Source organism: Poecile atricapillus, chromosome 6, assembly GCF_030490865.1.
Source record: "Poecile atricapillus isolate bPoeAtr1 chromosome 6, bPoeAtr1.hap1, whole genome shotgun sequence".
NCBI lineage: Eukaryota > Metazoa > Chordata > Aves > Passeriformes > Paridae > Poecile > Poecile atricapillus.
Genome location: NC_081254.1, coordinates 17,133,001 through 17,143,654, shown reverse-complemented (window position 1 = coordinate 17,143,654; position 10,654 = coordinate 17,133,001). Strand labels below are relative to the sequence as shown.

At 45.6% G+C, this 10,654-nt stretch overlaps 1 protein-coding gene across 4 annotated transcripts in view; it reads left to right on the top strand.

Annotated features, from left to right (window-relative positions):
* Positions 1 to 6,766: 6,766 nt before the first annotated feature.
* Positions 6,767 to 10,654, top strand: part of KAT6B (lysine acetyltransferase 6B) — a 108,315-nt gene continuing 104,427 nt past the window's right edge. The window contains exons 1-2 of one of the 4 annotated variants that reach the window (XM_058840784.1): positions 6,767 to 6,940; positions 7,046 to 7,096. The gene's annotated coding sequence lies outside the window, so the exon portion shown is untranslated. Of the gene's footprint in view, positions 6,941 to 7,045; positions 7,097 to 8,690; positions 8,924 to 8,967; positions 9,454 to 10,654 lie in introns of those variants that run through there. The other 3 variants (XM_058840786.1, XM_058840783.1, XM_058840787.1) reach the window with 3 other exon arrangements.

The following is a 10,654-nucleotide window of genomic DNA, read 5'->3' as shown; positions in this document are numbered from 1 at the left end:
CTTTCCAACATTTTCTTTCAATGTTTTCCACTTTCTTCTTTCAACATTTTCAACACTGATATGTTATTACCTTAGTTCTTCCTAGCTTCTACTTCACATTTTCATATTACCTGACACAGAAAAACAAGTCTCTCCTGCCCTCCAAATCCCTTTTCACTCAGATTTTCCTTCCCAAAGGATATTTCATACAAAATCTTTCTGTGCATGACGATAATTTTAACAACCAGAGTTAGTCAGCTTGGAAGCCCTAATACAAGCAAGCCAGTGGCGATTTTTAAGGGAGCGTTGAGCAGATCTAAAGGTTCCTGAAAGGGTATTTGAAATGATGTGGTGTATTGCCACCTGACTCTGACAGGCCTTCTAGTCCAGCTAACAGAGCTTGAGTTGCTGCAGTACCAGCAGCTATGGGAAGTGACTGAAATAAATTGTTTGTGCAGTCAGAGCTTTATTTAGCAGAGAAACCTCACAACTAATGCTGCCAACAAAGAAAGTAAAGAAAACATCATACAGACACCACTAAAAATCCAGCTGGATATAACAGTATGGTCCTTGACACCAGTCAAACTCCTCTTGGTTCAAGCTGCAAAAAGAAAATACTAGAGTGATTTCCAAACATTGCAGAGCAAACTTAAGGTTTTTCTAATCCTGGGCTCAGCAATTTCAGAGCTGGTTTGCCATGTGGATAATAATAATAATAATAATAATAATAATAATAATAATAATAATAATAATAATAATAATAATAATAATAATAATAATAATAATAATAATAATAATAATAATAATAGTTGTTGTTGTTGTTGTTATTGTTATTATTGTTACTATTATTACTTCCCACCCTTAGTGAGAATGTTGGTGTGCCAGGAGATGCTAAACAGAAGTTCAAAGGTGAAGTACTCCAACCAGCTTTGCAGTAGGTGAGGGTTTTCACTGTCCACTGAGTTTGAAAAGCGGTCATTGTGCCCATCAGTCACATTTCTTAGAACTCTGGTGCTGTTGTACACCAAGAGTTTGGTATCATCCGAAGTCGCCAAATTATGTGGCTGGTAGCAGCCTCTCTGGTCATTACTATTTCTTCAGCTTATTAATAGGATTTTTAAAAATATATAGTGGAAACTGAATGAGAATAGGATTAACAAGAATACGGTCAAGCTTTCTCCTACCTTATTCTCTCCATGTTTCTTGGCAATCTTTGATCAATAAAAAATTGCAACAACTACAGATCTGGAAATTTTCCCCTGGCTAAAACTGAACTATAATATAGTACACCCATATCACAGCTGGAAGTTGTGAGGATTCTTTCCATTACATTAAGGACTGTCAGAATCCTTTTGCATCTCAAAGTAACTTCATTTAGCAAAACTGCCTTTGCTGTCTCTTTTATTGATTCTAAGTACTGAGGATGGCCCTCTTTTCATCTGAAGGGCTTAGCAAGTGTGCTACCTGCCTTTTTGGAGAAGCTTTCCCCCTTCTCCCCCGCCCCTGCTTGTCCAGTTGGATCTGCAAAAAGTTATATAAGTCATGTTCATTAAAACAAAGACCAAGAGAATATTCCAGCAGTATGGAGAACACAATGAGCTGTAGGGAAGCTATGAAAGGGACTTGGTGTGAACCTTGAAATGAATCCCCCCTCTCATAAAGTGACAACCCAATATCCCCAAAGGGAACAGCAGGAGGGAAACCTAAACCTGTCGACAAAGTCAACCGGTAATGATTGGAGAGTTAATTACTTTAAAGCTCACAAAGACAAGCTGAGGTGTTAAAATGGCCCCTGCAAACATCAGCATCCTCCCCTTTCACCAGACTAACTAAACGCAGCAGGACAGTAGCAAGAAGGACCTGAGCAGCTCCTGGTTATGGCAGTTTTCACTACCTCTGAGTGAACTGATCTTTACTAATTTTCAATTTCATCCTTTATCTCATCAGCACCCCTCACAAAGTATTAATGTAAATGTGTGTAAAAACACAAGGCTGCATCAAGTTCAGTGATGCTGGTTGGTACAGAGTCCAGCAATATGTCTGGGCCCTCCTCTTGGGATTAAGCCTCAAAAACACCACTCTTGCACTCAGCAGCAAAATGCTTCCTGTCATATCAGTGCCTTTTACATGGCTGAAGGAGAAACTTAAATCCAGTACAGCTATAACTAACAATTTACTGTGGAGCCTAGGTGCTAATCCTTTTTTCTCCAGCAAATTTGTTTTGAGTCACATTTTATATTAAGATTCCATTTGTGAGGTTTAACACCAGATTAGCAGGTGTTTCAATGTAAAGAATATAGAGGTTAAACACATTGGTAGGCTGTTTCAGATGATGATGAGCTATTGTTGTAAAAAACCCTATTGACCCATTGGACCCATAACAATTGATTGCCATTTATTAAAACATCTATTAAACACTTACTAATTCTTTATCGTGCTTAAATAGAACCTCTGCATCAAGTACTGTGAGATACTGTGTATATGAAAGACTATCTTACAGACATTGTCACGTATAAGAGCCACCTGTTTTTTTTCTTTCTTTGCTTTTAGCCTTCTCCTTTGCACTCCCAAATTCTATTCATCCCATTCCTTCTTTAACACGTAGCATAGTTAATGCAGCAAAAAGACACGTTCCTGCTAAGGTCTCAAATGTATGTTAAAAGGCCGGCAGTTCCTTCTCCACGACTAGCACAGGACCCCTGAAACTGGATCTCTTGTGGCCAGAGTCGAGCCCTCAATACTCAGGTGCCCAGATTTTTCCTGAGGCCAGCATCCTCTTCTAACCACTTCACTTTACGCTTTGTACATCTCTGGTTGGAGAACAAGAAAAATAATACTCACCTAAGAAGGCTCTTACAGGAACTAATTCATTAAGGATTGTAAAGTACTTTGATATAGCAGTGTGGTATATTTGCCAGAGTAGAAAGGAACATGTGGGATTTATTATAAACAGTCACTGTCTCCATCCCTGTGGGATGACAGCTGATCTACCACAAACACTTATTTCCAAATTACAGTATTATGCCAATTACAACTCCTGAGTTGAAACTGCTATAGCATTTACCTTATAATCTGCTAGTTTCAGGAATTAAAAAGCACCCAAATTAGTAAAATGGCAGCATGAGAGTATTTTACACTATTATTCAATTTTATTAAATGTAATAAATGAGACATCAAATGATCAGAAAATATGCCCACAGGTTACTCACTTTGTATGTACATAAATATATGAGTGTATATATTAATATAATCTATAGTGCTTAAGTTGGGCGGTGATGCTCTGTTGTGTGCAGCAATGCATATCCTCATACATAAACCAAGAAGCATTCTGCTTGTGTTCAGAGGACTAGACTTAGTTTCATGGATTAATCTTTCAGATTAAATTAAAATATAAAAGGCTAAAAGGCTGAGGGAAAAAAAAAAAATCACAATTTAAAAAAAAAAAAAAGAGGAAAAAAAAGGCTATTTTATTCCAGAAGGAATATGAGGTTGAAGGTTAGGGCTGCAGGGAAGCTGCTGACAGGTGAGCTAAGCAGAGGAGGAGGTGCAGGTAAAGAGTTTATGCATTCAGCTCATAGGCAGGGACATGCTTGGGATGATTGTAGAGGCTGGGACAAAACTCACTGCACTCTTAGGATGACTTTTCTCCCCTGGGTCACTTCTTTCAACAGCATATGCCAGGGGATGCAATTTCCAGGTGACTGTAGTCAAATATATGGTTATGTGTGGTAATAATAGAAGGAACATCCTGGCTTGGTTAAAGTCATAGAATGTTTTGCCAGACTTTGATGGGGGCCAAGATTTTACCCTCCAGCAGCTCCAAAGATAAATAGGGATCTGTCACTATACCAACATGGACAACTACATAATTGTTTCTAAATATGTAACAGCCCCACTAGTTCTAATGGAACTGCATCAGTGATTAAAGCCCTCACAGGGAAATTCTTAATATGGCAGTAATTTCATGCACAAGAATTTTCTTACTGATTTCAAGCAAGTCTTCAAACTCTAATTTGGTGTTCTCTTTTGTACACTGATGAATTTGTTCTGCACATGTCTGGGCTTCATTTAAGCAGTAGTCTCCAGCATGTCTTACACCACAGCCATACATACAGCAATTTTCAGATTTTGATTTTTGAGAACTGAATTTAACTTATACCATGCAGAGCCCTTAACTTCTTGCTTTCTCTCACTTGTGATCCAAAAATAGCAGTGTTAATGCATTTTCAGAATAATTCTAAGGACTTTTGAGGAGAAGCATATGCTTACTATATACTCTACAATGTAAATGTGCAATCATATATATTTTTCCATGGGGGGAGTGTGTGGGGTGAAAATCCTGTAAATAAGATTATTTAAAATATAATAAAAGCAAAGAGACTAATAGAACAAAGTGAAATAGGCCAAAGTAGTTCTTCCTACAAGAATACATGGGAAAGTTATTTTGACTTTAGATACTCTTCTCTAATATTAAGGACATTTTTTAACAGGTGAAATGGGTGTATTCAATGTATAAGTGATTGGACACCTGTTACTCCTTGGGGAAATTAGTTGTACTTCATCAGTTTGTAGGAGTTACGGGAGAGAAATCCCACAAAGTCTGCCCATAAAAGACATACTAAAGTGCAAATTTTATTGCTTGCACTTACTTCCTTGATGGGCTTATTACTTTTCCATAGATATTTTAATATAGGCTTGAGGGTGTTTTCATACAATAAACCAAAAATATTTCTTATCTAGATGACAAAGCAAAATGCACACAACATATTAGACATCCTCAGTTAGATCCAAGGCATTCCAGGTACTTAGGTTTCGCTCTGTCACATGCACTGTCTCAAACTGAGCTGCACTAAATTGCCATGATGTAGCTCTTTTGAAGTTATAATTTTGGAAAATAGTATAATTTACAGTGACAGTGGATCTGAGTTTGCTGGACGATGATTCATGTATAAAGAGATTCACGTGCTTAACTTCACCGTTTACATAATATCAGGTACACCTGTAAATGTCAAGATCCATAGGAGTCTCTCTGCAAACAAAAGGTTCTTGAATATGTTAAAAACTGTAACACAACACCCAATGACATATTATCCTATAAAATTTATTTTTAGGAAAAGAGTTAAATTGAGAAGAAAGAATGGAATTATTTAAACCAGAGACTTTTATGATTTTTCTCTGTGCTATTACTTATGTCTTCATGACACACTCGTAATTTCAAAATGGCCAAACAGATTATCAAATTTTCTCCAGTGTTTTGTTTCCTGAACTGGGATATGGCCATGCCAAGTTTCAATTTCAAGAAATTATTTTTATGTTTTTACCATTAACCAAGTTGTAAATTTCCCGGAAAAAAAAAAGTTTCTGATGGAAATATTGACACAACATTCAGAATAGTGTTGCAAATGTGGCGCTGTGCTACAAATTGTGCTGAAATGATTTATAATGTTTCCAATAATTTAAAAACTATTTTAAATCACTGCCAGGTCCTGCATAATACATGAACCTTGACGGATTCTCCAACAAGTATTAGGTCACTACACATTTCAATTTCCCTCTTTATGTTTAAAAGGCTGCATCTGGCAGTTAAAAGACTAAAACCTCAGTCAATGGTTATGGTGTGATAGATACATGCTGGAATATTATTTTCACCCGGTAGCTTTCTGTAAGTAGGTCATACAATTTTACAGTGCTGTGAAACATCACCAAAGAGCTTCCTTACACAATATCTCCAGCAACTGACTCTGAAAGAAGTTGCAGTAAACCTTAATGCTTTTTTTTTTTTTTTTTTTTTTAATGGAAAGTTTGTTTCCTCACTAGACTACATGCAGTACATCATCTAGGGAGGACCTTCATAATTTATTGTAGAAGGTCATTTTCCACCCACTCTTAAGGAGATTTTTTAGAATTTTACTTTAATATTTTCTTCTTCAAGACCAGATATTTTTAGAAAACTTTGCAGACAAGCACCTAACACAACATGTCATCCACAAGATGTGGAAAAGAGGCTGTTGAGGAGAGCCCTGCAACAGTCATGTTTCAAGTTTGGGAAGATGGGAAATATCTAGTTGTGCCTGCTTGAGTGGATGCTCAGGTAGGTCGACTGCCTTTCTACCCCTTGTGTGGTACCCTATGGGATGTACCTCATGGTATTTTTTTGTCATGCCACGCTTAGGTGAAAAGTGCTGTTTGCTGGCCATAGGTGAGAAAACCATCACAAGGAGTATTAAAACCCAGGAACAGGACTCGATGGTTCTGATGGGTCCCTTCCAACTCAGCATATTCTGTGATTTCTGAAAACTTCACCATGGTGAGAGGCCTTTGGCAGCACCGGTCAAGGCAGCGTGGAGAAAACCGAGCTTTAAGTCCGTGCATGTTATCACCTTGTTCTTTAAAATATATTCCCCGTAACATCTTGTTACATGTACAAACTCATTGGGAGGACAACATCTGTGATTTGTTCACGCTGCTTCCACCCCTCAGACTAATGATGGTAGGCTCAAGCACAGCCCTCTTCCCCTGCCCGGGGGAGTGTTCAAGGCCCAAAGGCTGCCTGGGGGGTGCTTCCATCGAGGCACTTCCAGTCGCCCCAAGTAGGACGGGAAGCCCAGCGCGACCCCCCGAGGGCGGCTGAGGCCCCCGGGAGGCGCCGGTGGCCACTTCCCCGCAGCTCCTTCCCGCCCAGGGACGCGCCGCCCCCCAAACTTTATCGCCTTTCCCCCTTTCTCCCACAACCCCCCCCCCTTTTTTTCCTTTTTTTTTTTTTTTTTTTTTTTTTTAGGGAGAAAAGGTGGGGGGAGCCCAATTTCCCACTTGCCAACAGCAGATAAAAAAAGTGGGGAGGGACCTCTTCTGTCACAGCCTATGTAGATTAACCTTTCAATTAGCTGTTATCAGGTCCTGTGTCTTAGCACCAGTCCTCGCAATCTGCGTCCGCCCGCACCGGGGAGGCTGGAGGTCTGGGGTGGGTTTCTGTTTTAATTTCTAAATTAATGATAATTGCTCGCGTGGCTCCCCTCCCCCGCCGAGAGCCGAACGCGTGTGTCTGATCTGCCCGTCCACCTTTTAGTATTTTGGAGTGAGAAGAGGAGCCCCGCGGAGGAGGAGGAGGGGAGACAAGGTATTCTCTCTGTATTCATCTTCTTTTTTCCCCTCTCGCGGAGGGGCTTAGGGAAGGTAACTGGTGCAATCAATCCGCTGGCTGGGGATTCCCTCCACCCCCTCCCCGGCTCGTCTGGCTCTCCTGGCTGGGTCTCTTCAGTGTGTATGTGTTTGGGGAAGGGGGTGGGGGGAGGCTGTGTTGTTGTTGTGTTCCTGGCTCTGCTTGCAGCCAGGAGAGAGAGCGAGCGGGCGAGCGAGAGACAGAGCGGAGAGAGCGAGCGAGCGAGAGAGAGAGAGGAGCCGCGATCGCGTTTCAGGGGCAGCACATTCCGCAGGAACCGCTGCTGCAGAAACACACACGGGCAGAGAAAGGAGGTCATTGCAAGCAAAGGGGGGAACCTGCATCGGAGGTTAGATTCCCAGGAGTTTATGCGGGGGATAATAGGGAGCATGCGATGGGGTTTGTTTTGCATCGGGTGACAGGCTGCAATTTGCCATAATAACCCCCTTTCCCTCCCCTCTCCCAGCGCAGGGGGCTTGTCACTAGGCTGGGTACTTTTTTTCCTTTAGCGTCGGAGGCTGATGCACGTGTTTGCAGACACTTGCGCTGGGTAAATGCATTGCAACGCTCTGCGTTTTGCAGGGGAGGGGGAGCAGCAGCAGGAGGTGATGGCTGGGTTGGATGGGGTGGGGAGAGGGGGAATGGAGTGGCGGAGGGAAGCAGGGGATGGCTGAGGTTTTTGTGTTGCATGTTCCCACCCTGTCTTTCTGAGGCGGCAATTGTTCCTTCGCAGACGGGGTGACAGAGAAGTCCCTGTGCTTCGCATGGCGAAACTTGCAGGGACCTGCATGTGGCTGCAGAGCTGGGAGTCATTGTCGTCGTCCCCGTTCCCACCCCCTCCTCCCTCCCTCGGCGGTGCGGGGTGTGTGTGTGCGCGATAAGCGGCTGCCAGTGCCAGGCACCTTGGGAGGGTTATGCTGGGAGCATGCTGTTCCATCTCGCCCGCCCGGGCGAGTGCCAGGCTCTGAGGCACGCGCGTGACGCTCAATATTTAAGGCTGCTCATTAGTGTGTGTCGCGCGCCCGCCCGCCCTGCCGAGCTGGTTCAGGCGGCTTCGCCGGTGTCTCGGCAGCGCTCGCGCTCCCGAACAAACTTCGGGAGGGAGCGGGTGGGGCGGCGGCGGGGGGGTGGGGAGGCCGGGGGGAGTGGGGGGTGCCGGACGGGCGGCAGCGGCAGCCAACGGGAGGGCGGGATTGCGAAAAGTCCCGCCCCCGTTCGCCGCGGGTGGCCAATCGCGAGCGCCCGAGGCCCAGAGGCGAGGCGGGCGGGTGGGCGGGGCGCGCGAGTGTGTGGCGGCGGCGGCGGCCAGTGTCAGCCGCCGGCCCCGCCCCCTCCCGCGGGTGGGCGGTGCCGCTCGCGCAGGGAAGGGGCGCGCCGCTTGATTGACGGGAATCGCCCGCCAATGGGAGCGCAGGACCGGTTGCCGGGCGGGCCGGGGCCGGTGTGGGCGGGTGACGGACAGCGCCCCCCGGCCCGTGAGCGCGCAGCGGCGTGCGCGGCGCGGGCCAATGGCGGGCGGCGGTGGGCGGGGCGCGGGGTAGGTAAGGTTTTAATGAGCCTCCATTGGGCTGTAATCAGTGTCATGTCGGATTCACGTTAAGTACAACAGGGCGAGACAAAATGGCGGCGTAGGTGCGCCGAGCCGCGCGCGGCGGCAGCGGGGCGGCCGCGGGCAGCGCGGAGCGGGGCAGGCGGCCCGGCGCGGCCCGGCGGCGGGAGCGGCGGAAGAGCCGGCAGCAGGGGGAGCCGCTGCGGCGCCCGGAGGAGGCTCCTCCCCCCGCGGAGGTGAGTGGTACCGGGGGGGCTCACCTGCCTCCCGCGGGGGACGCGCGGCCGCCGCCCCCGGCCCCGCCCGGCGCCCCGCGGTGCGGGTGCGCGCACGGCCCCGTCCCCTTGGGCTGCCCCGGCCGCGGGTCGCCGTGCCCCGGGGCGCAGAGCCTGAGGGCTGGGGGTTCCTGCCTCGGGAATGGCAAATCCCGGAGCAGGGCGGGCAGGGCGCGGAGCCAGCCCCGGCTCGGCCCCTGTCAAATGCAACAATGCCTTGGCCCGAGGTTCTAGGCGTTGCACATCTCCCTGGCTGGGTTAGTACTGCAAAAACCTTAAGTAAGTTGGGGAGGGGAATAGTCCAGCCTGGCAGTGCCACGTTTTGGAAGTGATGTTCGCATTGTGTGTTCTTTGACCGGACCTCACCTCTCGTACTCTTGACACTGAGCCTTGAAAATAACCCCCTCTGGCATGAGCAGACGGATACCCACCCCTGCAGCTGAAAACCACTATCCCGAGAAGAAATGTTTTCAGTGGAACCCTTTTTCCAGGTGAACTCTTGGCAGTGAATATTACCTTTCCATATTTCCTGCTGTTCTCTAGTCCTGCATTTTTAAGTGCTCAGAACTTCCACAGGAGAAGGTTGGAAAGGTGAATTTGGGTGATTTTGCTGGTGTCATGTTGTGCTGATGCTGTTTGGTGGCGCTTGCTGCTGTCATGTTGTGAAATGATTTTAAGCATATGATCTCGAAGAAGCTTGTGGGGTATCTCCGGGCACAAGCACTTCCATCAGTTCAGTTCACGTGTGCCACTCTTCTTTCCACATCCCCAAGTCTTTGGTGTCGTTTTAAAGTTACTGTAGTGCCTGCACATCTGTCTTGTTAAAGAATGTCGATGTGTCATTGCCCTTTCTTGCTATTATTGGGAACCGTATGTTGTGTAAAGAATAATACAATAGCGGGCTTCGTGACCTGAGTAATTTTAAAAGAGATGTGCATGATAGGAGAGTCCTTACCATGATCTGCTTTCTCCTTGTCTCATTGTAGGTCCATGTATTTTGCAATAGCAAAACAACTATCTTGTCTGTTTTGCATCATTATTTGAGATGGGGGTAGAATACAGAGTCGATTAGCTACAGCATTCTGAGTAATGGCTTGGAGCAAAGAAAAATGGCAAAAATGGAATGCAATGGCAGTCTTCTCTTCTTCCTCCTCCTCTGCTGCAATCCTTACCTGACCCTGATGCTGCAGCAGAGAGCTGGCCTGCTGCTGCCTCTCCCGACTGCGTGCAGAGCAGGTAGGAGGGAGCAGAATGAGATTGTGCTTCACAGGTCACCGGCAGGTTGCACAACTTACTGTCATCTCCCCCAGATACGTCCTCTTCTCCCCGCTTTCTTTTAGTTTCTGTTTTCTATAGCTGTGTTAACCTTAGTTTTTAAAAGTTCAACTGCATTTACATTTATGAAAGCCAAAGCGAACTTTTAATTATTTTTTTAAAAAAACCCCTTTAGATTCTATGTTGCGATATTTGTGTAGTAAGTTTTAGTTTTGGTTCTGGAGAGAAGCGTAGCTTTTTTTGTTGCTGTTGGCTACACAGCTTGTTTTCACAATCTGGATCACTTGGAAGCAATTCCAGGTACTAGTTCAGTCTAAAAACCACCTTATTAGAGGATTATAGGATTACTGATGACACCTGAAATTGAAGTGTTCAGTCACTGCCTTCTTTAATTATAATCAGCTGTGCAATAGGTGT